General features: G+C 46.8%; 1 protein-coding gene across 1 annotated transcript in view; it reads right to left on the bottom strand.

The window, feature by feature from the left end:
- Positions 1-20,147, bottom strand: part of TRPM8 (transient receptor potential cation channel subfamily M member 8) — a 380,488-nt gene extending 360,341 nt beyond the window's left edge. The window contains exon 1 of the mRNA XM_039349049.1: positions 20,035-20,147. The gene's annotated coding sequence lies outside the window, so the exon portion shown is untranslated. The remainder of the gene's footprint in view (positions 1-20,034) is intronic.
- Between the last annotated feature and the right edge of the window lie 7,290 nt (positions 20,148-27,437).

Below are 27,437 nucleotides of genomic sequence, written 5' to 3'. Positions count from 1 at the left end.
CTATCAAAAGAGGGTAGAGCAGGGGCGGGTCCACCCAGAGTCCCAGAGTCCTCCTGTGGGGGTGGGTGTAATCTGGGCAACAGGTTCTTGTGTGACCCGGTTGGATTTTTCTCTCGTTAGCCACTGAGCAGGTTTCTTTCTCGTCGCTGGTTCTGGTCTGCTATGCAGTCGGGGGTAGGGGACTGGACAGCTTGCTGCTCAGTGTCCCTCTTGTCCACACCGAAAACACTTATTTGATGGGCTTGCAGGTGGTCTCGGTCTCTCAGCCATCGCAGTAGTTGGAGGTTTTCATGCGGATGATTGCTGTCTGGGTTGCTCTGGCGGCTGCTCGGATTCAGGTGGGGGAGACTTCTTATAGCGGGTGAGCTGAACGTCCAGCTTCACTGCTGCCTGGTACCATTCTTGCAGCTGATCAGGTACGGCTCAATAGATGCAGGCCTGAGAGAGGTGATTGTCTAATCCCTCTATGAAGTGATGGATTAGGGATTGTTCTGGCCACCCCTCTATTCGACCTGCTATCTTGCAAAATTCCCACACGTACTCCAAGGCAGGCCTGCCAGCTTGTTTTATTTTGTGGATCTGTTCTCGTGCTTTAAGCCCAATAGATGGGTCCTCAAATCTTTCCCTCAGCCCTAGGAGGAAGAGGCGGGGGTCCTCCAATTCGAGGGCTTGCTAATTATATAATTTGTTCAGCCATTTGGAGGCTTCTCCCTCTAGGCTGGATGCAATCACATCGACCATGGGCCCCGGGTCTGGGTACAGATAGGCCCAGCAATTCAAATGAGAGCGCACTTGGTTGAGGAAAAAAAAACAGCTTATCTGGGTCCCCATTGAAGGTTGCTCTGAAAAGTGGTGCAATTATAGGTTGTTGGAGCCTATGGCAACTGTGGCTGTTGCTGCTGGCCCCATTCTGGCTGCAGATTTATGCCCAGTGCACATTCAGGGGCTGTGGCCAATCTCCCTGCTGTGGTCGGAATCCCACCAACTGCTGATCTCCTGGCTTCTGCACCATCCCAAGCTGTTGCAAGGCCTCTATTAGTTGTGGCAAGCTCAGAAATCGCTGATCATCCACCTGCTGGGGAAACCCATCTACCCATTGCTGCAGATGCCTCAGACTGAAATTCCTTCTCTCTTCAGGGTTGGGGTCCCTGGCAGGGGAAGACAGGATCTGACAGGCTTTCTGCTGGGCCATGGGAGGGGTATAGGCTCCTCTCTCCAGGAATTGATTTCTGCTTTTCACCTCTGGGTTTTGAAATCTTTCCAGCGATTCATCCAAAACTTCATTATCTCTCCATTCTGCTTATGAAGTCTTTGCTCTCAGCTGGAAGATCTGCCAGAATTCTTTCTCCCTCGGCTGGCTGACTGCCGCTCCACTCCCTGGGGAAGCTGCTGCTGCTGAGCGGCTGGCCTCAAACCATCTTTCTCCTTCCATAATGAGATCTTCCCTGGATCTTTGTCATCTATCTCCTTTAGATTAGGAATAGTGACCGAAGTCTGGGACCTTGTAATTGGTTTAAAAGATTTGTGGATCTTGGCATGATGTCACGTGTCTGACTAATGAAACACTTCAAAGAATTTTCAGGCATGGGTTAACCTAAAAAAACCTTTATTAGTGTAGAGATGTGTCAGCACGGCATGATGGATGCCAAGATCTGAATTTCCCTTCCCTTTGCACATAACATTCCAGGCATTTCCCCTCCCCTATTTTGGGGTCACGATTCACATCTTCCAATTAATTGGGAGGGCAAAGATTCACTTCCATTCATTTTCCCGGGCTTTCCTTAATAATCTCCTCCCTTTTCCCTGTCATCTGAATTAATTCTAAAAATACCAGACAGTTCTGCATATTTTGTCAAAGCAAGAATATTCAATATTAGCAGCATTGACATGGGGTTTATGATAAGCCTCCTCTCTGGTGATGCAGTTTGTTGGGGCAAACCCCTGTTAGCCCAACCTAGTCCGTTGTTGGATAACTTTGGGGGATTTTGTGACTATATGTGTCATATGTATGAGGACCCCATTAAGATACAGGCTGCTACCTGATGCCTGAAGGTTCTGAGGCAGGCCGATGCCCTCTACAGGGCTATATTAGTGAGTTTCGGCTGCTTAGCCAGGATTCAGCCTGGAATGAAGTTGTACTCATGGATGCTTTCCAGGATGGCTTGTTGGACGAACTGTTGGACGAGCTGGCCTGAGTAGATATTCCCCCAGACCTCAATGGGTTGATCCATCTCTGTTTGCAGATCAATGCTTGGCTGCAGCAGTGTAGGAGTCGTCATGCCACCCCAGAAACCCAGTCGGCCCCAGTTGTGCATGAGACTTCAGTTCTGTGGGAGGAACCTATGGACTTAGGTGCTGCCAGATCTCGCCTATCAGTGGCAGAAATGAATAGACAATGTTCAGGGGTTTGTGTTTCTATTGTGGGGACCCTGGGCATTTGGCCACCTTTTGCCCCAAGAAGCGATGAGGGGCATCCACTACTAAGCCTGCCCCACAAAAGCACCCTCATCTGTCAGGAAACACCCAAAGCCTGACCTAAAAGGCATTTTGGTTTGGACGTCCCACAACACTGAGTGACGTCCTTTGGATGCTGCACTTGGACCTCCATGGCATTTGATACTGGCAGCATGCTTGATCCTCCCCAGGCAGCCACAGGGGATTCTGGTACATGCTTTGGGCGACTCGGGGCCACCACAAACTTTATGGATGCAGCCTTTGTGGCCAAATGGACTGTTCCCCTATGCCCAGTGGAACTGCCTTTGTTAGTGGAGACTATTGATGGCCAAGTGCTCCTGTCTGGGCCAATTAAGGCCACCACGCAACCGTTATATATGGCCATCAGCTCGCATGAGGAGGCTATTCAATTTTACATAACCTCTGACCTGCATTTCCCTATGGTCTTGGGACTGGCGTGGCTCCGGATGCATGACCCACAGATTTATTGGTCCCAGAACTTGGTCACCTTTCCAAGTTTATGGACCACACCTGCCAAGTCTGCCCCAGCCAGATGGTGAGTCCCCCAGGGGTCTCTCTGTCCTCTGAACTGGTGACTTATGCTGATGTGTTCAGTGAGACTGAAGTGGATCAATTGCCCCCTCACAGGCCATATAACTGCCCCATCGACTTAGTTCCTGACACGCCTCTCCCAGTGGGGCATTTGTATTCTATGTCGGACCCCGAGTTGGCTGCTTTGCGGGACTTTTGTACAAAAAATTGCTCGGGGTTTTATTTGGCCCTCATCTTCACCAGTGTCTGCACCAGTGTTCTTTGTCAAAAAGAAATCTGGAGAATTGAGGCTTCACTGTGACTATTGAAAATTAAACACCATTACAGTACATAATTGATACCTGCTGCTCCTCATCCCCGAACTTCTGGAATGTCTTCAGGAGGCAACAATCTTCATGAAATTGGACTTGAGAGGAGTCTACAATCTCGTCAGGGTTCGCTCGGGTGATGAGTGGAAAACTGCATTTGGCACCCAGTACGGGCTCTTCGAGTATACAGTGATGCTATTTGGGCTGACCAACACCCTGCAGTTTTTCAACACTTCATGAATGACATCTTCCGGGATCTGTTAAATCAGTTTGTTGTGATCTACTTGGATGACATCCTGATCCACTCCCCTTCATGGGAAATGCACCACCAGCATCTCCGTCAGGTCCTGCAATGGCTCTGAGATCATCATTTGTATGCCAAACTGGAGAAATGCCACTTCTATTAAATGACCATCAATTTCCTAGGTCATCGCATTTCTCCTGAGGGCATCGCCATGGAACCAAGCAAGGTCAAGTCTCTGTGTAGTTGGCAACCCCTATGTCATGTTAAAGACGTTCAGTGACTCCTTGGGTTTGCCAACTACTATAGAACCTTCATACCCAGTTTTGCTTCTATGACTGTGCCCCTCACTCGGCTCCTGCAGAAAAAGACCCAGTTTCATTGGGATACTCCACAACAACAGGCTTTCCAGGTTTTAAAGGAAGCCTTCATGAAGGAGCCCATCTTGAAACATCCTGACCTGCAATGGCCATTTGTCATGGAGGCGGATGCCTCCAACATTGCCATTGGCGTGGTGTTATTCCAGGCTACAGTGCCCAGTGGTGCCCTCTTCCCTTGCATGTACTACTCGCAGAAACTGAATCCAGCCAAGCACAACTACACCATCTGGGAGAAGGAGCTAAGAATGTTAAGTGGCATTCAAGGCCTGGAGGCATCAAATTGAAGTCCAGATGGACCATAAGATTCTGGAAAGCCTGCAGACCACTCGGAAATTGAACCAACGACAGATTTAGTGGTCTCTCTTCTTCGCTAGGTTCAATTTCTGCGTTACATACATACCCAGTGGTTGCAACCAAAGAGCGGATGCTCTGCAAAGGAAGCCAGAATATTCCCATAGAGAAGCTTCTGCCCAGGACAGTTCTCCCCATCAAGTCTTTCTCTGCAATTGGGAGTCAATAGATATACGGGCTCGGATTCGGGAGGCCCAACAGCATGATGTGTGAATGGCTCAATGCAGGGAGGAGCTGGGGCCATACTCCCCATGGGCCGTCACGGATAGACTCCTGACCTATCGTGACTGGCTCTATGTTCCAGGAGGGCCACACAGAGGGCTCATTCTCCGCCAACGTCACCATAATCTGGTAGCAGGGCATTTTGGCCTGTTCAAGACACTGAACTTAGTCTCCCATACATTCTGGTGGTCCCAAGTACGACACGACATCCAGGACTACATCACATCTTGTATCCAGTGTAGGCAGGCCAAGTCGGTGATGGGGCCCCCACCTGGTCTATTTCAGCCCTTGCCGATGTCTAAAAGACTCTGAGGGGCAGTGTCCAGGGACTTTTTGATTGACCTGCCCCCGTCTTCTGGTTTCACGATTGTATTTGTGGTGGTGGACATGCTGACCAAGATGGTGCATTTCATTTCTTGCCATGGTTTGCTGTCAGCCCGTGCCACCTGTTGCATGTTCATCCAGCAGGTCTTCTGGCTGCACGGCTTCCCTGATAGCGACGTGTCAAATAGAGGGGCTCAGTACATGGCCCGTTTCTGGAAGGGGTTGATGAAGGCCCTGGATGTTTAAATCTGCCTATCATCAGTGCATCATCCTCAAACTGATGGCAGGACCGAGAAAGTCATTGGAATTCTCGAGCAATACCTGCGCTGTTATGTGAACCAGCAACAGAACAATTGGACGGACTATCTGGCAGTAGCTGAGTTCGTGTTTAACAACTCACAGCACACCTCCACGCAGATGACACCGTTCCTGGCCAATGTGGGATATCATCCCCGGCTTTTTCCCCTCTCACAGATCGACTCGCCAGTTCCTGCAATTAACTAATATCTGACCAAGTTATGACCTATCCATCAATTGGTGTGGCAACAATTAGATAAGGCCAAGGCGGACTACAAGAAGGTGACCGATCGGTCAAGGTGAGATACGCCTATATTAACAGTGGGAGATCGGGTGTGGCTGTCCACTAGGAACCTGCCATCAAACCGGCCTGCCAAGAAACTGGACCACAGGTACCTAGGATTGTTCCCTATCGAAGCCATCATCAATCCGGTTGCCTATCAATTAACTTTGCCGTGGTTGTTATGGGTAGATTTGGTCTTTCACCAGTCTCTGATGGTCCCCGCATAACTGGTATGTCCACTCCGTCAATCAGAACCTCCCCCACTGGAATAACATGATAGAGACAGCACTCCAGAATATGAGGTCGCCAGTATTCGAGACTCCTGTTGGCTGGAAGGGTGATTTCAGTATCTGATTGAGTGGAAGAGCTATGGACTGGAGGAGTTCACCTGGGAGGATGCGACCACTGTCCATGCTCCTGCCTTGGTGACAGCATTCCATGACCAATTTCCATCTCAACCACATCTGGCCTGGCAGACCCGGGGAAAGGCTCCTGCGGTGCAGGATAGTGTTGTGAGTCCTCACCAGCCAGTGGATCTGGCAGCTGAGTCTGGGGAATCAGAGGAGGAGAAGGGGTCTGGAGTGACATTGGAGTCAGAGGAAGGCTCTGAGCAGCTCCAAGACTTACAGTCTGACGAGGAACCTGGCCCCTCTACTTGCATTCAGACTGAGACACAGCTACTGTATGCTGGGAGTCTGAGTTGGACAGTGATGACTGACAGCTGGAAGATATCCAGGATGTCAATGTTACTAACATTGAATGTTCTTGCTTTGACAACATATGTAGATGCAGCCATTTTCCTTTATGTTTTACTCTTAGAGTTAGAATTAGATGATACTGGGGGGAGGGGAAGGAATGCGTTTGGGAGTTTAGTTAGACAAAACAATAATGTATCATGGTGGGAACCAAGGTTATTTGTAATAAGAGATGATAAGAATTGGCGGGTTGTAGAACTGGTGGGAAAGCCAGCATTTCAAACTAATTGGAGAATGTGATTTATGACTGTTAATTAGAGGAGGGAATTGGGCTTTGATACTATGTGGTTAGGGGAGGGGAAACCAGATTTTGGCTTGGACTATGTACATGCCGATGTGTTGCTACTCGAATAAAGATTCTTTAAGGTAAATAATGCCTCAAATTAAGCCAAAATCTCCAATTTTCTTAACTATTTAGGTGTCCCGAGCCCCAGTCGCTGTACCTAGCATTGAGGAATAAGCTGACAAAGATTCAGGGAAGACCTCGCCATGAAGAGGGAGAAATTGCCTGAAGTCAGCATCCTGGCAGTAGCTGCTACCCCGGGGGGGGAGCGAAAGCTAGGGTGCCGATAGAGAAGGAGTTTCTGCAGGCCTCCCAGCTGGGGGCGAAACCTAAGCAGCTAGGACAGCTAATCTGGTTGTCAGATTGGGTACAGCCCAGTGGAGACTCTAGATGCTTCAAGCTGGCTTTGCCACCCTTAAAGGCCTCAAATGCAGACGAGACTGGACTACCACAAAAAGAGTCCCACACATTGCACTCCCCAGACCGGGGGAGAGCTATTAGATTGTCTGCCATTGAGGACTCGGGTGAGTGGAAATATCTGTCGGCAGCTTGCAAGTCAGTGGAGAAATTGGTAGAGAAGTTTGAAGGGCTAGAAATGAGAAGTTTGGAGCAACCTTCCCATTCCCCTCATGCCAGCAATCAGGACATTCAACTCCTACCAAGAGGAACCACCAGCCCCTCCTTCGCAGAGCAGGCAGCTTTCTTGCTCCTGAAGCCCCCTGCCAGAGCCTCCAGTCCCATGGGGAGAGACAGCCCCAGTCACCACCTCTCCAGAAGCCGCAACGCTGCCAATGAGATGAGGGCCTGGGCAGCCACTGGGATAGCGATTCCCCAGACTGATGTGCATATTGATTACCCAGCCTGGGCCCCCTGTAGCAATGGGGGGTATGGCAGCCCCTGAAGGGGGGAGATCAAAAATCTCTGACTTTGCAGCAGATAATAGGCACCCTGCAATAATTTGGGGTGATGCAGAGGCCAGAAGACCCAACAACCGGTGGGGGAGATGACTGCAGTAAGGGAATTGGTTGCCACCCCTGAACATACAGCAATAACAGGGGTCCCTACAACAATCAAAGATGCCACAGCTCCTGGCAGACCAATGCAGGGAGAATGGCAACAGCCCCCACCCAGGCATGTGCAACCCCTGAAAATGCAGAAGCAGCCAGGGTGGAGCAGGCACCAACTGGGAGTGCAACCACCACAGTGGGGAGCCCAGCAATCACTGAATCAGCAGCCAGGGTGGGGCCAACAGCAACTGGGGAGGCAACAACCACAGCAGAGGGCTCAGCAGCCATTGTACCAGCAACCAAGGTGGGATCAGCAGCAACCTGGGGCACAACAACCACAGTGGGGAACCCAGCAGCCAGTGATTACTCCACCTTTTAGAGCAACCTTCGATGGGGACCCAGAGAAGCTGATTTTTTTTCTCAATCAAGTGCGCTCTCATCTGAATCGCTATGGCCATCTCTACCCAGACCCAGCTACTATGGTCGATATGATTGCATCTAGCTTAGAGGAAAAGGCATCCAAGTGGCTGAATAATTTATATAATGAGCAAGCCCCCAAATTGGAGGACCCCCACGTCTTCCTCCTAGGACTAAGAACAAGATTTGAGGACCCATCCATTGCCCTCAAAGAACAAATTCATAAGATAAAACAATCCGGCAAGCCTGCCCTGGAGTATGTACGAGAGTTACGCAAGTTAGCTGGTTGGATAGAGAGGTGGTCTGAGCAATCCATAGTCCATCATTTCTGAGAAGGACTAGATGATCACCTCTATCAGGTACCTGAGCGGTACCTGATCAGCTGCAAGAATGGTACCAGGCAGCGGTAAGACTAGACGTTCAGCTCACCCACTACAAGAAGCTTCCCCCACCCGAAGCCGAGCCGAAGCCAGAGCAACCCAAACAGCAACCCCCCCCCCAAAAAAACCTTCCATTTGCTGCAACTGCTGAAAGACCCCAGCCACCTGCAGGCCTGCCAATCAAGTGCTTCTGATGCAGACAGCAGGGACATCAAGCAGCGAACTGCCCAGTCCCCTACCCCCAACAGCAGAACAGACCAGGATCAGCAGCGAGAAAGAAATCTGCCCAGCAGCCAACAATAGAGAAATCCAACTGGATCACACAGGAACCAGTTTCCCAAGTCACATCCCCCACACAAGAGGATGCCGGAACCCAGGCTGGATCCACCCCCACTCTACCCCCTTTTGACAGCAATGACGAAGGAGAGAATAACCCAATGGTGAGTCGACATGTCCCACCTTTCTCTCTACTTGCCAAACTCATAATCTCTAAATCGGGAGCACAGGCAGACTTAAAAGTGCTAGTCAATTCTTGATGTTCCCGATGCATCATTAGCTTGCCATTTGCCAGGGAAATGGGCATACAAGCAAAGCTGCTCTCCAAACCTGTAAGGTTTGAGCAAGCCAATGGCTCCCTGATGGGAGGGACTTTAGTCACTCAATTAACTGAACCCCTATGCCTAGAAATAGGTGAGCACTGGGAGTTTATTCGCTTTCTAATGGCTGAGACTGTGATCCTAGGATTAGCCTGGTTGGACAAATGGAAGCCGTTTATCTGGTGGGAGAAGGGAATGAGAACTGTGAGGCTACCTATAGAGCCCAAGCTCTATTGATTCAACGGATGTTACAGGAAACTTTAGCCCACCCAACAAGCGAGCACACATGGGGGCCTCACTGCCACCAGGTGAACTATTCATTCCTAGTGAGTATCTGGACCTGGTGGAGGCATTTAGTGAGAAAGAATGTGATGCCCTGCCTCCCCACCAACCAATGACTGTTCTATCAAACTGTTGCTGGGAGCCAAATTCCCATGACCGAGAATGTACACCATGTCCACTCTCGAAATGGAAGAGATGCAGCGATATGTGGACAAAAACCTAGAGAGGGGGTTCATTGAATGGGCGAAGTCTACTGTGGGAGCCCGTGTATTGTTTAGAGAAAAAAAAAGATGAGTCTCTTCATCTCTGTGTGGACTATAAATCCTTGAACGCAGTGAGTGTGGAAAATAAATACCCTCTCCCACTCCTAAAAGACTTATTAACCCACTTGGCTAAGGGATGCATCTTCATTAAATTGGATCTAGAGAAGCATATTACCAGGTGAGAATAAAGGAGAGAGATGAGTGGAAAACTGCCTTCAACTGCCCCTTGGGAAGCTATCAGTTCAAAGTCATGCCATTTGGGCTACAGGGGGCCCCAGTTGTATTCATTCAATTGATTAATGAGACCCTACATGATCATTTATACAAGGGGGTTCTGGTGTATCTTCATGACATCCTGATATACAGCACAAATATGACTGATCATATAAAGTTGGTGAGAAAAGTGTTAAAGAAACTATTGAATGCCAAGCTTTATGTTAAACTGTCAAAATGTGAATTTTACCAGACCAGATTAGATTATCTTGGCTATAGAATTTCCAATGAGGGCATTGAAATGGATCCAGCCAAAGTGAAAACTGTAATTGAATGGCAGCCCCCAAGGACTCGCAAACACCTCCAGAGCTTCCTAGGTTTTGCTAACTTCTACCGTCAGTTCATCCCCTCCTTTGTTGAAATTGCCCTACCCCTTACAGAACTACTCAAAATAGGCAAAGGAGCAGGGCAACTGTGACTGGGCCAACCACTAACATGTACTATGGGCTGTCATGAGAATCTAATGGGACTATTTGCTATGGAACCGGTCCTAAAGCACCCCTGCCCAGGAGAACCTTTTGTAACTCAAGCTGACGCCAGCGACATGGCTGTTGGAGCTGTATTGCTGCAAAGAAACCAAATGCCTGCAAGTCAAAAAAATTTACTGAAAGCGAAAGGAGGTGGGCAAAATGGGAAAAGGAGGCTTTCACGATTAGATGGAGTTTAATAAATTGGCAATACTATCTAGAAGGAAGCAAGGTGCCTTTTGAAGTATGGACAGATCAGAAAAATCTGGAAGCATTGAAAACTCCTCGCAAATTGTCCCCAAAGCAGGTGCTCTGGGCACAGTACTTTAATAATTTCAACTTCACTCTAAAGTACATCCCGGGAGGAAAAAACTTCCTAGCTGATGCTCTATCCAGACTGCCCCAATACAAAAGCAAACAGAAAGAGGTTAATGAGGCAATTATCGCCAATCCACAAACTGCCAGTCAACTCAGGCCCCCAGGGGCCCTAACCCGGATGACCCTTGGGCAAAGAAAATAAAACAAGAGCTCCTCACCGAACAATGGTTCAAAGACAATCAAACCTCCCTAACATGCAGGGATGGCTTGGCTTACAAGGGAGGGAAATTATACTTGCCAGAAGCCCTCTGTCTCAATGGTCTCAAACACAGCCATGATATAAAATAGGCTGGACACTTTGGATATTTAAAAACTCTGCATCTCATCCGCTGGCAGTTTTGGTGGCTGGGCTTAAAAAGGGATGTGGAAAATTATATCAAGAGTTGTACTGTATGTGCCACCATGAAAAGAATTCCAGGGAAAACCCCTGGGTTACTGCAGCTGGTGGCAGACCCTTCTCAACCTTCGGAAGAAATTGGTATTGACTTTATAGTAAATTTACCTGAAAGTAGAGAAAATACTGTCATTTGGACGGTGATAGATCTGTTTTCAAAGCAGGCTCAATTTATCGCCTGCAAAGGACTTCCATCTGCCCAATGACTGACTAAACTGTTCTTGAAACATATCCACCATCTGCATGGAGTTCCTAAATGAATAATTTCAGACATGGGGGTGCAATTCACAGCTATGTCTTGGAGGAACTTTCTTTAATTGGATTATCTCAAAGTCTATCATCTGCTTTTCATCCATCTACTAATGGGGCCGTGGAAGCCGCCAACAAGATGGTGGAGCAATATCTCAGATGTTATGTTTCATACCAACAGGCCGACTGGACCGATCTCCTCCCTTTTGCAGAGGTGGCTTATAATAACTCTGTTCATAGCAGCATGGGCTTCATACCTTTCAGAGTAGCCACATGAAAAAAGTTCAGCCCGATACCTGAATACCCTCAAGTACTCCCGCCTTTTCAGACTCTTGGTCAATGGGTGAGGGGGTGGGAGGAAGTTTGGAGAGCCACAAAAATTTCTTTAAAAAAGACTTCTGAAACCTATAAAAAGCAGTCAGATAAAAAGAGGGCTCCTCAAAGAACATTCCAAATTGGAGAAAAGGTTTATCTGTCGACTAAATATTTATGCCTCAAATTATCTAGCAAGAAATTAGGACCAAAATTCTTGGGCTCTTTCCCCATTTTAAAGATCATTAACCCAGTCACAATAACTCCCTAGGCTTTTAGGGAAAGTGCACCCTGCCTTCCATTGCAGCTTGTTGAAACCTGTTAGGGGCTCCACATTAAGACCTCCCCCAAAGAAGGCACCTGGACCCCTCATAGTAGAGGGTCAGACTCACTATGAAGTAAAGCATATTCTTGATTCTAGAATTTTTAAAGAGAAATTGCAGTACCTAATGCAATGGAAGGGATACTTACTGTCTGAAGCCACTTGGGTGAAAGCTAGTGATGTGAAAACCAACAGACTCATCAAACGGTTCTATAGGAAACATCCTAACAAACCGAGGGGCAGCCCCTAACATGTGCTTTTTTTTACATTACAGGATCTGTCCTTTCTGTAAGGGGGGGGCGGATGTCAATGCTGCTAACATCAAATGTTCTTGCTTTGACAACATATGGAGACGTAGCCATTTTTCTTTACTTTATGTTTTATTCTTAGAGTTAGAATTAGATAATACTGGGGGGAGGGGGGAATGCATTTTGGAGTTTAGTTAGACAAAACAATAATGTATCATAGTGGGAACCAAGGTTATTTGTAATAAGAGATGATAAGAATTGGCGGGTTGTAGAACTGGTGGGAAAGCCAATATTTCAAACTAATTGAAGAACGTGATTTATGACTGTTAATCAGAAGAGGGAATTGGGCTTTGATACTATATGGTTAGGGGAGGGGAAACCAGATTTTGGCTCGGACTATGTACGTGCCAATGTGTTGCTACTTGAATAAAGGTTCTTTTAGATAAACAATGCCTCGAAGTTCTTTGAGGAGTCTAATATGTTGGAACCATGACACAGGATGCATGTAAACGCCGACAAGAAAAGAGAATTGGACAGAGGAATACAATGGGGTGGCTCCAAAGGCAAAGGAGAAGGCATTAGGAAACCATGCCTTGGCTGCATAATAAAAGGGAAGGTGTGGAAGGTGCTGGTTGCCAACGGCAACCATTCGTGTTAAAGAATCAAGTTTCTGTGAACTGTGTTTTGTTTGCCATGGACATTTACTCAGGTCTGTGAATAATAAAAGGGGATTGTTTTTTTCCTGCAGTTCCAGCCTGCTTCTTGGAAAAGGGGTTTCTCCTTGTGAGCTTAACAAGGACTCACATAGGCTGGGACAGAACACCTAGGAGGACAACAAAGGGAAGAAATTGAGATGGAGAAGAAGGGAGGATCGGCCACTGGTCTCAGCATGACATTGGCTAACAGGATGCAGTCTACAGCCCATGTGGATAGTGCAGCTCCTGCAGCTGGGCCGAGGCCAAAAGCCCGGGCAATCTCATCAGAGAAGCTGGGGCAGCAGGAGGGAATACTGACCCTCAGAGAGAATTGGAGATTAGATGCTGCCCTGAAATGAAGAAGAACCTTTAAGGCTGCTAAGGCTGAACTCCCATTGATCTCATCCCACGGCTCTCATTCACCTATGTTGAGAAAGGCAAAAATGGCCAGCTGGGTGGGATGAATCAGGGGAAAGGAGATACCTGACCACCATCCACAGCCCCTCCATTGAACAGCTGGGGCAGAAGTTTGACCCACTCGAGATGAGGAAGTAGAGCCGATTGCCCACCATGTGATTTCCAGTGGACGAGGCGACAGATGCTCCCAAACCCTTCCATCTCCTCAGTCCCATTGCGATAGCTCGTGCTGTGTCCCCACTGTTTAGACCAGCCTTGACATTGAGTCCAGTGCACTGATGGAGCTCTGACTGAGATTGGCGCCCTGCGAGCATAGGACCCCAGCCGAGGGGTTTCCAGGGAGGAGCTCTTCTATGACCCCAGCACCAGTGACCAGGCATACAGCAAGCTTACTGGGGGCAACAGCCTGTTGATCCATCTCCTATCAAACCCACATTTGACAAGGACCCTGAGAAGTTGTCCTTCCCTGAATCATTATGCTAATGCTTACCCGGACGGTGCCAGAATGATTGATGCTGTAGCAGCGAGTCTAGAAGGGGAAGCTGCCAAATGGGTGACTGGCCTACACAATGCGTAGGGACCAGAATTGTGTGACAGCAATCTGTTTATGGGTGAGCTGAGAGCCAGATTCAAAGATGAATCCAAAGCCCTGCAAGCTGAAAAGGACATCCATAACTTGAAGCAGAGAGGAAAGCCAGAGAAAAAATATGTAAGAGAATTTTGGAAGGTGGTTAGATGGATCAGGCAGTGGCTGAGCGATTGCTAATTCACCACTTCAAGGCAGGCTTAGAATGTGAGTTATTCCATGAGTGCACCTACAAAGAGATCCCTGATCAGCTCTGCAAATGGTACCACCTGACTATAACCTTAAACATCGAGCTGGACCGTTACTAGAGACCTACAGCATCAGTGTCCAGACCAAGGTGGACTCAAGAAAGACACCAGGAGGCCCAATGTTCCCAACCTAGCACAGCCTCTGGTTTTTCTCAAGCACCTATGGGACTCCCAATCAGATGTTTCAGGTGTGGGCAGCTTGGACATCGAGCAGCTGATTGTCTGGTCCCATTTCCTCCCACTAAGAATGGGCCTGCTGCCTCCACAAAGCCTAAGAGGAAACTTTGTGCAGAGCAAGAGAAATTGAATTGGGCTATCTAAGAGCAAGCTGCATGTGGCACTTCTTCCCCCCCCCCCCCAGGGGAAACAGGAGACCTTGGTGGAGTGCTTGCCTGCATCTGCCCCTTATGACAGTGACAATGAGGGAGAAGATGACCTGATGGTGAGTCAACCCATCCCGCCTTTTACCGTCTCTGCGAAGCTTTTAGTCCCTAAGACAGGTGCCCAAATGGACTTGCATGTTTTAATTGACTCAGGCTGTACCAGATGCCTAATCAACCTCTCCACGGTACTCAAGCTAGGCATTAGTGCCGAATTATTGCCCATAGCCATGAGGTTTGAACAGGCAGATGGATCTCTTATAGGGGGAGCTCCTGCCACTCACCTAACTGAACAAGTGCACCTGGAAATGGGGGAGCATTGGGAAATCATCTGCTTCGTAGTGGTGCCAAAAATGACTGAGACTGTAATTTTGGGATTGGCCTGGCTTGATAAGTGGTGCCCTATGATCTGGTGGGAAAATGGAGTGAGGACTTTGAGGTTAGCAATGGGGCCCTTGCCTCCTATTCTGGCCAGTGAAACGTGCAGGACTACTGCAAATGAGGACCAAGAACAGTCCCTTGAGACTCTGAGAGCTGTCATAGGCCCCCTGCCTGAGATTCAGCTCATCCCAAATGAATATGGGGACTTAGCTGATGCATTTAGTGAGAAGAAATGTGATATTTCCCCCCCCCAACCGAATGACTGACTGTGCCATTGAGATCTTGCTGGGCACCAAATTTCCCAAGCCCAAAATTTACTCTATGACCCCCCCCCCCCAAGAGCTGAAAGAGCTGAGAGAGTATATTGATAAGAACTTAGCTAGGAGACTCATTCAGCCAGCTAAATCCCATGTAGTTCCCTCTGCGCTCTTCAAAGAGAAGAAGGAGGGATCGCTGACGCTGGCATTGATTTTAAAGGGTAAAATGCTGTCAGCATGGATAATATGTACCCCCTCCCCTTAATGAAAGACAAGCTGGCCCATTTAGCAAAGGGAAATTTTTTTATTAAGTTAGACCTAAGAGAAGCATACTAGTGAGTGAGGGTTAAAGAAGGAGATGAGTGGAAAATAGCTTTTACCAACCCCCTGGGGAGTTTTCAATTTAAAGTTATGCCTTTCAGTCTTCAAGGGGCCCCTGCTGTATTCATGTAATTGATCAATCAAGTACTGCATGACCACCTATACAAAGAGGTTCTAGTCTACCTTGCAACATCCTCATTTACACAGAGACCATGGCAGAGCATGTAAAATTAGTGTGTGAAGTACTCAGAAAACTACTGAAAGCTAAATTTTACGCAAAACTCTCCAAATGTGAATTCCATCAAACGCATCTAGACTACCTGGGATACAAAATTTCCAGTGAAGTAGTGGAGATGGATCCAGCCAAGGCAAAGGCCGTGCTAGAATGGCAGCCCCCACAGACCCGTAAGCAAAGTTTTTTGGGATTCGCAAACTTCTACCGGCAATTCATTCCCTCTTTTGTTGAGATAGTTTTGCTGAACTGTTAAAAACTGGAAAAGGAGGGGGGAAGCCATGACTTTGTCAACCCCTGCCATGGTCTATAGAATGCCAAGCTGCGTTTGACAACTAAAAAGACTGTTTGCCCCCAAACCTGTTCTCAAATACCCCAACCCTGATGAGAAATTCATCATCCAAGCCAATGCCAGCTGTGGGGGGCAGTTCTTCTACAAAGAAACCAAAGGGGAGACTTACAACCCTGTGCCTACACCTCCAGGAAATTAATGGTCAGCGAAGATGGGCTGTTTGGGATAAGGAAGATTTTGCAGTGAGATGGGCCCTGTTGACTTGGCATCATTTCCTTAAAGGGGACAAGATTCCTTTTGAAGTATGGACTGATCATAAAAATTTAGAGGCATTGAAAAAACTCTGTAAGTTATCTCCCAAACAGGTCCATTGGGTGCAGTATTTTAACCATTTCAACTTTACTTTAAAATATTTCCCTGGGTGAAAGAATTTTTTGGCTTATGCCTTGTCCATAATACCCCAGTATAAAAGCCGCTGTAAGGAGATTGTGAGCTCCATCATTCCATAACCACAATCAGTCTTTCAAATAACCCCTGGAGACCAGGTGTATGTGAAATCACCTGAGCCAGATAGCCCTTTGACAAAAAAATTTAAGGAGGAATTAAAAACCAACTCCTGGTTCCAGGCAAATAAAAACTTACTGACTTGTCAAGATGGGCTAGTCTGGAAGGGATTAAAACTAACTATACTTGCCAGAAACACTTAGAGTTCAAATACTTTAGCGCAGCCACAGTGCCAAACAAGCTGGGTTTCTAAAGACTTTATATCTGGTCAGAAGACAATTTTGGTGGCCAGGTATGAAAAAGGATGTTGAAAGTTATGTGAAGAGCTGTGCAACTTGTGCAGCCATGAAAAAAATGACCTGGGCTATTGCAGCAGATAGCAGACCCCTCCCAACCCTGGAAGGAGATTGCCATGGATTTTATTGTTGAATTACCAGAAAGTAGGGGTAATACAGTAATATGGACTGTCATTGACCTTTTTTTGAACCAGGCTCATTTCATAACCTGTTCCAGTCTCCCCTCCACAAAAAAAAAAATTAGCCAAAACTGTTCCTTAAACATATCTACTATCTTCACAGAGCACCAAAAAGAATTATTTTGGATAGGGGAGTTCAATTTACTGCAAGGTTTTGGGGGGCTTTCTTAAGCTGATTGGCTCCACACAAGGACTATTGTCAGCTTTTCATCCGAATACAAACGGAGCAGCTGAAAAAGCGAACTCAATGGTGGAGCAGTACATTAGATGCTATGTTGATTACCAACAGACTAACTGGGCTGACCTCCTCCCTTTTGCTGAAGTAGCTTATAATAATACTGTGCATAGCAGCACTGGAGTTACTCCTTTTAAAATAGCTACTGGTTGAGAATTCATTCCTATGCCTGAGTACCTGCAGGAGCCTCCCACCTTTCAAACCTTAGATCAGTGGGTGATTTCCTAGAGAAATGTTTGGGACAATGCAAAAAAAGCTTTAATGCAAGCCTCAAAAATTACAAAAAGCAGGCAGACAAGAAACAATCTCCTCAGAAGCCGTTTCATGTCGGGGAGAGATTCTATCTCTCTACAAATTACTTAAGGCTCAAATTACCTAGTAAAAAATTAGGACCAAAATTCCTTGGTCCCTTCCTCATAATTTGGATTATAAACCCTGTTACAGTAGAATTAAAACTCCCTTGTCTATTGGGAAAAATCCACCCTGTTTTCCACTGCAGCTTACTAAAACCTGTCAGGGAATCCTCCTTAAGACCAGTTCCTAAGAAAGCAACTGGTTCCCTTTTCGTAGAGGGGGAAACACATTATGAAATTAAATGAATTTTTGATTCTAGATTGTACAAAGGGAAATTACAGTATTTAGTTCAGTGGAAGGGATATCCACTATCAGAAGCTATTTGGGTAAAAAGTACTGATGTCAAGGCAGATAGACTAATACAGATTTTTTTTGATAAACATCCTCATAAGCCTCGGGGAGATTCCTAACTCTAATTTCTGTTTATCTGCAGGATTTTTTCAACACTGCAACGATCCTGGCCGAAGCCATTTTGTTTTATTTTCGATTGCCACAGGACTGGGAGAGGGGATGAGTGATTTTAATGTTAGCCTAAATAATATTTTGTTCTGTGGGAACCAAGGTCATCACTGCCTGGGAATTTGGCGGGCTGAGCCTTCCATTAGAAAGCCCGCCAAAGTATTCTATTGGGGAACATAGTTGATTATCATTGTAACATTTTGGAGAGAACTCCAAAATTGGTTTCACTTTTGACTGTGCTGATACTTTATAGCCAATAAACATGCTCTTTAAGGAAACTTCTAGTCTTGGAGTTCTGCTTTTACTGATCTATCGGAACCTTGACATTTTTTTTCTAGAAAAACTGAAGAAGGAAAGAGATACCTTTTCTGTCCCGGTATTTTATAAGTTCTAGATTTAGTAGCTATTTCTATAACTGGATATTATATTAGAGTTTTTGGAATGTTTGAAAGTGATTGCACCGTCTCCAGTTTTTGACTAATATAAAATCATGCACTGCATATATTTCAATTCTATCATTGGAGCTTTACAGACTTGCACCATTAGGGTAATAAAACTACTTTTACTACTTACATTTAAATCCAATGTACACTTTCCCATTTTAAGAAGAATTCTGCCTTTGTTAAAAATCCAACAAACATAGCTAGAATAGTTTTAAAAAACAAACATAGCCAAAACAGTTTTTTAAAACTATTTCTTAAACATAAATATATTTTAACTGAATTTTAATTTTAACACACAGTACCCTTGATAAAATTAAAAGGTAGATAGCACATTTGAATATATAGGAAGGGGAGAAGAGGGAATTAAGACAAGCCTGTATGTTCCTAAAAGAGCAAAAGATATTTGTATAGACATGTCAACAGAACAACTGCATTTCAAAAGATAGAGAAATATTTTTATAGCAAGTCCATATTACAGTGCTTTAGAGTTGATCAAAACACATACATATTTCTAAATGAAAAGGAGAATACTGTTACTATTGATATTTCAACTAACTTAAATAATTCTAGTTAATGCAGATCATGCTGTAATAGTAAAGTTCAGTATGTTCAGTCCTGCATCATATCTTTAATTCAACTTAATTGTTTATTATATAGTTTCGTACAATTACAATACTTTGCTATCCATCCTAGGTTAGGCCATGAGCTAGTAATGAGTCTGCACATTTCCTCTGTATAAATGCATCAATTTAAGAGAATGTCTAGAATTAAAACCAGAGTTTTCATCCTTACAGCATTTGAATTTTAATACGGTAAGTTTTTTCCAAATTTATTTACAAAAATCATCCCATTAAATGAGAAGGTCATTTAATATCAACAAGTGAATCAGCACTTAATTTTTTACAGTAAAGATCCAAGCAGATAATATCCTTATATAAAAAACAAATTGTTGAATTTATGCATCACTAGTCAGCCTTGACAGAACAGTTCATATTTACGAAGGCAAATGTATGCTTCCATCATTTATTTGAAAGCTAGTCCCCTGACATAGCTTTCAGAAAAACAACCCACTTTATTACTGGCTCTTTGCTGATAGCATTATTACCTATGCTGGTTGTTTAATGAAAAATACAGCCTGAACACAGCAAAAAAATATCATGGATATTATTTCTGCTAAGTCGGCCATGAATATTCACATTCAAAATTTTGAAGATTAAAATGAGTCCATTTATATGTTTATTTACAATTCTGTATTAGTGGCTTTATTAGACTTCACTTTTTCTTCAATATTTAATTGCATGTTTACTAAATAAACTACATAATATTCCAATTCAGGTATTTATTGTTTTTCCTCCCTGCAGAATATGTTAGAATATTATTTATTATACCATTTTTGTAATAACAAGGCGTAAAATAATTTATTTCTGAAAATGTTAAAAAGGCTTATTGCATTAGTTCTGTTTTTAACCACTATGGGATTACAGAAGGAATACTGTAATCCAAAAATTATTTTAACGTTGCTTTAATTCTTACTATCTAGATTTATTTTAAAGTTAACTATCCAAAGCCAAAGCTATAACTTTTATCTAGCAGTTCTGTCAAAAATGTTCATACAAGATTATTATGCAGAATCTAAAGCAAACTAATAGTGACAGAACCAAAAATCTTGGTTAATCTTGATAAAACCCAAGAAAGAAAAAAATATCATTTCACGTACCTTTGTTATTAGAGTACAGTCCTATGCTTTCCAGTATTTGCCTTGGAAAAGTAATGTCTGCAACAAAGGAGTTTTGAGATGCCTCTCATCTCCAAGCTCCTCCTTTAGAGCTGTCTCATTTCATCTGTTTAAGAGGGAGAGAAGCTGAAGCAGGTGAGGAAAAAAACAAAAAAATTGCAAGTGAATCTTAATGAGGACTATTGGTAGTTGAATGCTGAAAGCAATGAAAAATCATTCTTATTCAAGTTGCTGTGCAGAAGATTGATATGATTTAATTTACAGTAAAACTGCATAAAATATAATAAACATTTATTTATTTGGAAATATTATACAGTATGACTGCCCATCTTAGATACATAACTTGGCAATTCTTTTGACAAATCCTTAAGAAGTGACCCACAAGTACTTTATGCAAATCTATATAGTACTTTGAGCTATTATTTATATCAAGGCTTCATGCTGTTTTGATTGGTATTTTAAGTTTTTGTTCTGAGTTTTTTCTTGCTGTAACATAGATTATCTGAAATGTAAAGCTTAGCTACAACATGTAGATTTTGTAGGAAATATATTGCCTCCCAGCACCTTACATATACACTTCCCAACCAGGCCCCACCCCCCACCTGCCTAACCAACCTCCGGTTTGCATGGTAATAAGAGCAGCTAGGCAGTTTCCCAGTTCCCTGAGCGTCCCTGCATCAATCGGCTGTGCGTTGGGCCACGCTGCCAGCTTTCAGCTCCCTGCTGCTTCCCCACGCCAAACAGCTGCTCGAAGGCCTGGAAATGGAGCTGCTCAGCTGTCCAGCGAGACGACTGTGGAGCCAATGACCATGCTGCCCCCGCTCCACCAGTCAGCAGGCCAGGTAGAAGGGAAGGTCTGTCAGTGCAGGCCATTGGTCTCCGCCACCCCACATGCCGTTCTCGGCCCCTCCCCCCGCTCATTAGTGTTGAGCCTGCAGAGGCTCGACAGGTGGCCCCCTCTACCAGGGCTCCACCTGGAAGGCAAGGAGAAACATGTGGTTAAGCATTGGCTGTGGTGGAAGATACTGCCAAACCTCCCTTCGGCTTATGAGGGCACTGGCGATGGAAATGCCGCAATAACTGGGAGCATTTATGTCTGCTTCCCCCACCCAGGAGGCCTCCGTCACCAGGTACCCCTTCCACCGTACCAGGTATTGTAAATGACCCCGATGGGTACGGGAGTCGAGCACCTCCTGGATCTCATAGTGGTCCCCTATGACAGGACCTGGTGGCTGTTTTATGTGTCTAAAGGAGGACCCTTCCACCAGTTTCAATAGGCTACTATGGAAGACCAGGCGCACTTTCCCTAGGAGACAGGGTAGTTGCAGCCATACCGCAACCGGGTTAATGACATGCGTCACCCGGAACAGGCCTATGAATTTAGGCCCTAACTTCTTACAAGGTATTTTCAGATGCAGTACTTGGTTGACAGGTGCACCATATCCCCCACCTGAAAGGGTTTTTGTGGTGCCCGATTCTTATCAGCCTGCACCTTTGAGGCCTCTTCTGCTTTTAGCAGGGCTCTTCTTACAGTATCCCAGACCTCCTGTATGCGGGTCATCCTGTTCTGGGGTTGACAAGGGAAGAGGTCCTCCTGCAGGCATTCGGGAATCGGGACAAACTCCACCCCATGTACCACCCGAAAGGGGGTGAATCCAGTACTGCTATGGACTGCATTGTTATAGGCCATTTCAGCAAATGGTAGTAGGTCGGCCCAGTCTATCTGTTGGTAGGAGACATAGCACCTCAGGTACCATATCATTGCGTTGGCCCGTTCAGCTGCCCCGTTGGTACTGGGATGGAAAGCCAAGCTGAGTCCTTGGGACGATCCAATGGAGTGGATAAACTCCCACCAGAAGTGAGCAGTGAACTGCATACCCCAGTCAGATATGATCCATCGGGGCACCCCATGCAGTCAATACACCTGTGTTATGAACAGGTTGACCAGCTTTCATGCAGACAGCAACCCCTTGCATGGGATGAAATGGGCCTGCTTCGAAAAGAGATCGACGACTGTCAATATAACCGTACATCCATGGCTTTCTGGCAGCTCCACAACGAAGTCCATGGCTATATCCTCCCATGGTCAGGTTGTCTGCTACTCATTGCAACAGCCCAGGCAGTCTCCCAGTATGGGGCTTTGTGGTGGCACACATGGGACAGTCCTGTACATATGCCCCTAGGTCTGCCTTCATCCCAGGCCACCAAAATTGGCATCTTGCCAGGTGCAGGGTTTTGAGGAACCCAAAATGACCATTCTGTTTTACATCATGGCACTTCCGGGGCACCTTAGATTTGTTACCTGTGGGATGTAGAGTTTGTCCCCCTTCCATGCCAACCCCCCCCTCGTAGTCAGCAGGGTCGGATGCCCCAGCAGCAAGGGGTTGCCTTGGTTTGCGCATTGCAACTCCTGAACCAGGTCACCTGCTGGTTTGCATGCAACCACTTTGGCAGCTGACTGCTGGAAAGGAGGCATGATGGCTTTTACCACCTCCTCCCTCCTGCTATTATACTGGGGCATATGTGAGAAAGCGTCTGCCAGGAAATTCTTCCCCCCAGGCATGTATTTAAGCCAAAAGTGAAACTGCTGAAAGTATTGTGCCCAGCATACATGTATTGGAGATAGGTATCGAGGTGTCTGAAGGGCCTCAAGATTCTTGTGGTCCATCCAAATCTCGAACGGTTCTTTGGCTCCCTCCAGGAAATGCTGCCATGTTGCCAGTGCCCACCATACAGTGAACACCTCCTTCTTCCATATTGCCCATGCTCATTCAGTGTCAGTAGGTTTACAGGAGGTGTACGCACAAGGCTGCAGGACTCCTTGCCCATTCTTCTGGAGCAGAACTGCCCCAACTTCTACATCGCTTGCATCCGCCTGTACGATGAACTGTTTGTCAGGATTGGGATGTGGTAGGACTGGCTCCCATGCAAAGAGGGCTTTAAGGTCCTCAAAGTTCCTCTGGCAGGCAAGAGTCCATGTCAATGGTTGGCGGAGGCATGGTTTAGCTACTGAATATCTTGTACAGAGCAGATCCATTAAGGGCAGGGCCACCTTGGCAAATAAGGGGATGAACTGTCGGTAGAAGTTCACGAACCCCAAGAAGCTTTGCAGCTGTCGGTGGGTCTGTGGTGCTTGCCACTCGAGCACGACTTTGACCTTGGCAGGATCCATCTCCATGCCTTCCCCCGAGATCCGATAACCTAGGTAGTCCAATTGGGCTTGGTGGAACTCACACTTGGACAATTTCATGTACAGGTGTGCCCGCAGTAATCTTTCCAACACCTGTCTCACCTGGCAGACATGTTCTGTCATATCAGCGGAGTAGATCAGGATGTCGTCTAGGTATACGAGAATCCCGCAATATAAATGTTCATGTAACATCTCATTGATCAGCTGCATGAACACTGCAGGGGCTCCTTGCAGCCCAAATGGCATCACCCGGAATTGGTAACTTCCTAACAGGCAATTGAATGCCGTCTTCTACTCGTCCCCTCATTTTACTCAGACCCTGTAATATGCCTCGCATAGGTCGACCTTTGTGAACACCCTACCCTTTGCCAAATGGGCCAATAAATCCTTAATAAGTGGTAGGGGATATAGGTTCTCAACATACACTCCATTGATACCACAGAAGTCCACGCACAGGCGCAGGGTGCCATCCTTCTTCTCCTTGAAGAGCACTGGGGCCGTGACCCATGACTATGCAGGCTGGATGAATCCCCATGCCAAGTTCTTATCAATATATTGCCGTTACTCTGCCATTTCCTTGGGCATCATCGCATACATCCAGGGCTTCGGGAGTTTGGCACCCGGTAGAATATCACTTGCACAATTGTTTGGATGATGGGGAGTAATATATTGCTCTCATGCTCTCTGAATACCTCAGTGAGGTCAGCGTACACCAACGGGAAAGGAGAATCCCCCACCACATCCCCCTTATTACTCTCTATGCCCATTTGTGCATGCTCATGATGAAGCAGCTGAGGACCAACACTTATACGTATTTTCCGGTATCCCCCCTCCCACCAAATCATAGGGCCCCACTTGTCCAGCCACGCTAGCCCAAGATGATGGTCTCCATCATAGAAGGGACCTCTATAAAGTGAAGGACCTCCCAATGGGCCCCCATCTCCATTCGTACCAGCTCCATTATAAGGGTGGCCGGAGCCCCTTCAAGAGGGAGCCATCCACCTGCTTGAACTGCACTGGATTGGCCAACTGCCTCACTCTGATCCCCACCTTCATCACCACAGCTCTACTGATTAGGCAACAGATGCAGCCAGAATCGATCAGGGCACTATACTCCCCACAGTGACCCATCTGCGGACCCATCAACACAATGGGGATGGCGAATAGACGTATGGGCTCACTTACCATAGGGTCCTCTGCTGCCTCTTCCTTGCTGTCATAGGCAACCAGCTGGTATCTCGTTGCAGCAGTTGCTTCCTCCTCCTTCGGACCTCCTCCTCGAGGAGTAGGACCCTCTGCCTGGTACCCAGCCCTCAACTTCTCTGGGGTCTTTTGGAGTGTGGCTCTCTTGGGAGTTCCCAGTTTCCCCTGAGGAACAGGAATTGGACACTCCGAAACACGATATCCTGGCTGGTTGCAGCAAAAGCATCGGAGCAGCAGACGAGGCGTACCTGTGGAAGGACCTGGCCCTGGTCCTGGGGTCCTCGGTTTCTCTGTAGATCTGTGTGGTCCTGACAGACCATCCCCCTTGGACCGGAATTCCTATAGCCCTGTATCTAGATCCACCACCACACAAAACCAGTCCTGCAACCTGCTTGGGATACCACAGTACACGCAGGCTTGTCATAGGTCACGATCCAAACCCGCCCAGAACTGGTGGATCAGTAGGCATTCCAGTCATGATTGTAGCCTGCCAGCCACTCACCGGAACTCTCATACATAGTCAGCCGCTGGCCGGCCTCGCTACTTGAGTGCTAACAGCTCCCCCTCTGTGCATTGGATCCAAGAGACGTTCTTGAATCGGGATCGCAGAGCCTCCAGAAACAACCCAGCGTCTGCTAGCTCCCTTGCATGGTCGCTATGCAGATCCGCCACCCACTCTGCAGCCTCGCCCTCCAATACTGCTGTAACTGCCCCCACCATAGCCCACTGGGATGGGTAAAGGCAGCCAAATAATGCCAAATGGTCTGTGTTCCCATCAAATGTTGCCTGTAGCAGTGGGGGACCCCAGACCATATCCTGGGGCCAAGGGCCCATGGCCCATCCTGGACCATGCACGGAATCAGAAACAGGCAGAGGGCGTTGCTCCCTGGCACGTACACCCCTCCGGATCAATGTTCCAGCCACTGGAACCTGATGCCTGGTGGAGACCCTGGCTGGGTCCAACAGTGGCCTGCTTCCCCATGCAGCTTGTGGGCATCCCACTGGTATGGGCAAGTCTACACTCTGGGTGGGGCCTCTCACCTGCAGCATGTCAAAACCATGGCTGGCATCCAGTTTCAGTTTCCGAAACTGGGTCTGCCCTGGCTGGGTTGGTGGCGGTCCTTTTCATGACCAGGACATCATCTCAGGGCCCATCTCCCAATATGACCACAAGGGGGGATCCTGGATATCTGCCTTTCCAAATTGCTCCCGCAAAATGTCCATTGTGATCCATTCTGGTGCCGTGGAGTAACTCCAATCACCCTCGTCATCGTCGGTTAGGCGTCCCTCTCTCCACTCTGACAAAGGGTGTTCTGAAGCTCCTGGTGTGTGTGGTTGGCTGACTGCCAGGCCGGTAGCAGCCGAACTATGCCACCACTCTCCTCAGGCTCCTGCCTCCAGGGCCAACCCCGGAACCGCTTGTACATTGCTTGTCCATCTGCTGGTCGGGCCTCAGGCACTTTGGGCTGTGCTACTGGCTGGGCATCATCCTCCAGGGCTGGCGCTGTCACCCCAACCTCGGCTGCCTCTGCCCCTTCTCCTACAGGCCCTGTCTCCTGTGTACTCTCAGCCATTTCCCCAGCACCTGAACAGAATGCTGTCAGCCCACCAAGGGTAATGGGCAGGGACAAAAAGAGAAAAGAAAGATAAAGGCAGCACTGACTTTCTGTCAGAAATCCTTACCACACCCCTGGCTCCAGGAACACATGAGTTGATGAGTTCAATTGGATTTAATGGCTGGATTTAATCAAGGAACTTCTGGCATGTGTTTAGTTACATAAACAACAAATAAAGTTGGGAGCAATTGCCTCCCAGCACCTTACATATACACTTCCTAACCAGGCCCCACCCCCCACCCGCCTAACCAGCATCCGGTATGCATGGTAATAAGAGCAGCTAGACAGGATGCACTACAGTCTCCCAGCTTCTTGGGCATCCCTGCATCGATCGGCTGTGCGTTGGGCTGCGCTGCTGGCTTTCGGCTCCCTGCTGCTTCCCTATGCCAAACAGCTGCTCAGCAGCCTAGAAACAGAGCCGCTCAGCTGTCCAGTGGGATGATCATGGAGCCTGACGACCATGCTGCCCCGCTCCGCCCTTTGGCAGGCCAGGTAGAAGGGAAGGTCTGTCAGCGCAGGCCGCTGGTCTCCAACACCCCACAAACCATTCTCAGCACCTCCCCTCACCCGTTAGTGTTGAGCCCGTAGAGGCTTGACATTTTATCCCTGAAAAGCTGCTATTTCTAATCACAAATCAGTAAGAAGAGAAGGTAATCTATACCTAATCTACAAAAATAAATTTCATTGAATTCAATGGTATTTGCCATCCATCTGCATATTGAATAGCTCCCATGATATCTCCCACAATCAGGTCAATGTTTTTCATTTATAGCCTATCAATGCCAATAAATATGGCTATTCTTTCTATTCAAAATATTTTCGCCCAGTAATTGGTCTTTTTGAATTTTCTTCAAAATATTTCCTGAAATAAGCTTATCATAATTGCATATTAATTTTTATCATGGAAATTTCACTGTATTAGACAATGCAGCAATTATTAAATGTCAGGGCCCACCTCAAAACTTCATCCTAAGAAAGCAGAACTCGTGGAAGCAGTTTCTTCCAAAAAGAACTTTTATTAGGAGAAGCTTATAGCAGGGATAATAGATAGGATCTGAGGGTTTCCCGCTCAGATCAATAGTTTAAAAGTGTCCCAAGCAAACCTCACCCCAATAGTTCATCTGGTCAGTTCAAATGGGCCAATCCCAGGTGTTAAGTCCATTGTGGGAAAACTGCTGATAACACCAGGCTGTCTCAGGGTTGCAGCAATGTTTTGTTGGGTCTTCGCACCTTCCCTTCTGAAAGCGGAGATTGCCGGAGGCGCATTCCTTTCTCCTTCCCCCCATTGAGTTGACATCAAGGGGGAAGATATTTCAAAGAGCGTGTATGTGGAGACAGCAAAAGTGTTACAGTGTAGCAATAGAGGAAAACAAAGA

The sequence above is a fragment of the Crotalus tigris genome, unplaced genomic scaffold, assembly GCF_016545835.1.
Source record: "Crotalus tigris isolate CLP2741 ecotype Arizona unplaced genomic scaffold, ASM1654583v1 scf7180000018223.614484, whole genome shotgun sequence".
Classification (NCBI taxonomy): domain Eukaryota; kingdom Metazoa; phylum Chordata; class Lepidosauria; order Squamata; family Viperidae; genus Crotalus; species Crotalus tigris.
This window is presented reverse-complemented; position numbering and strand designations above follow the sequence as displayed.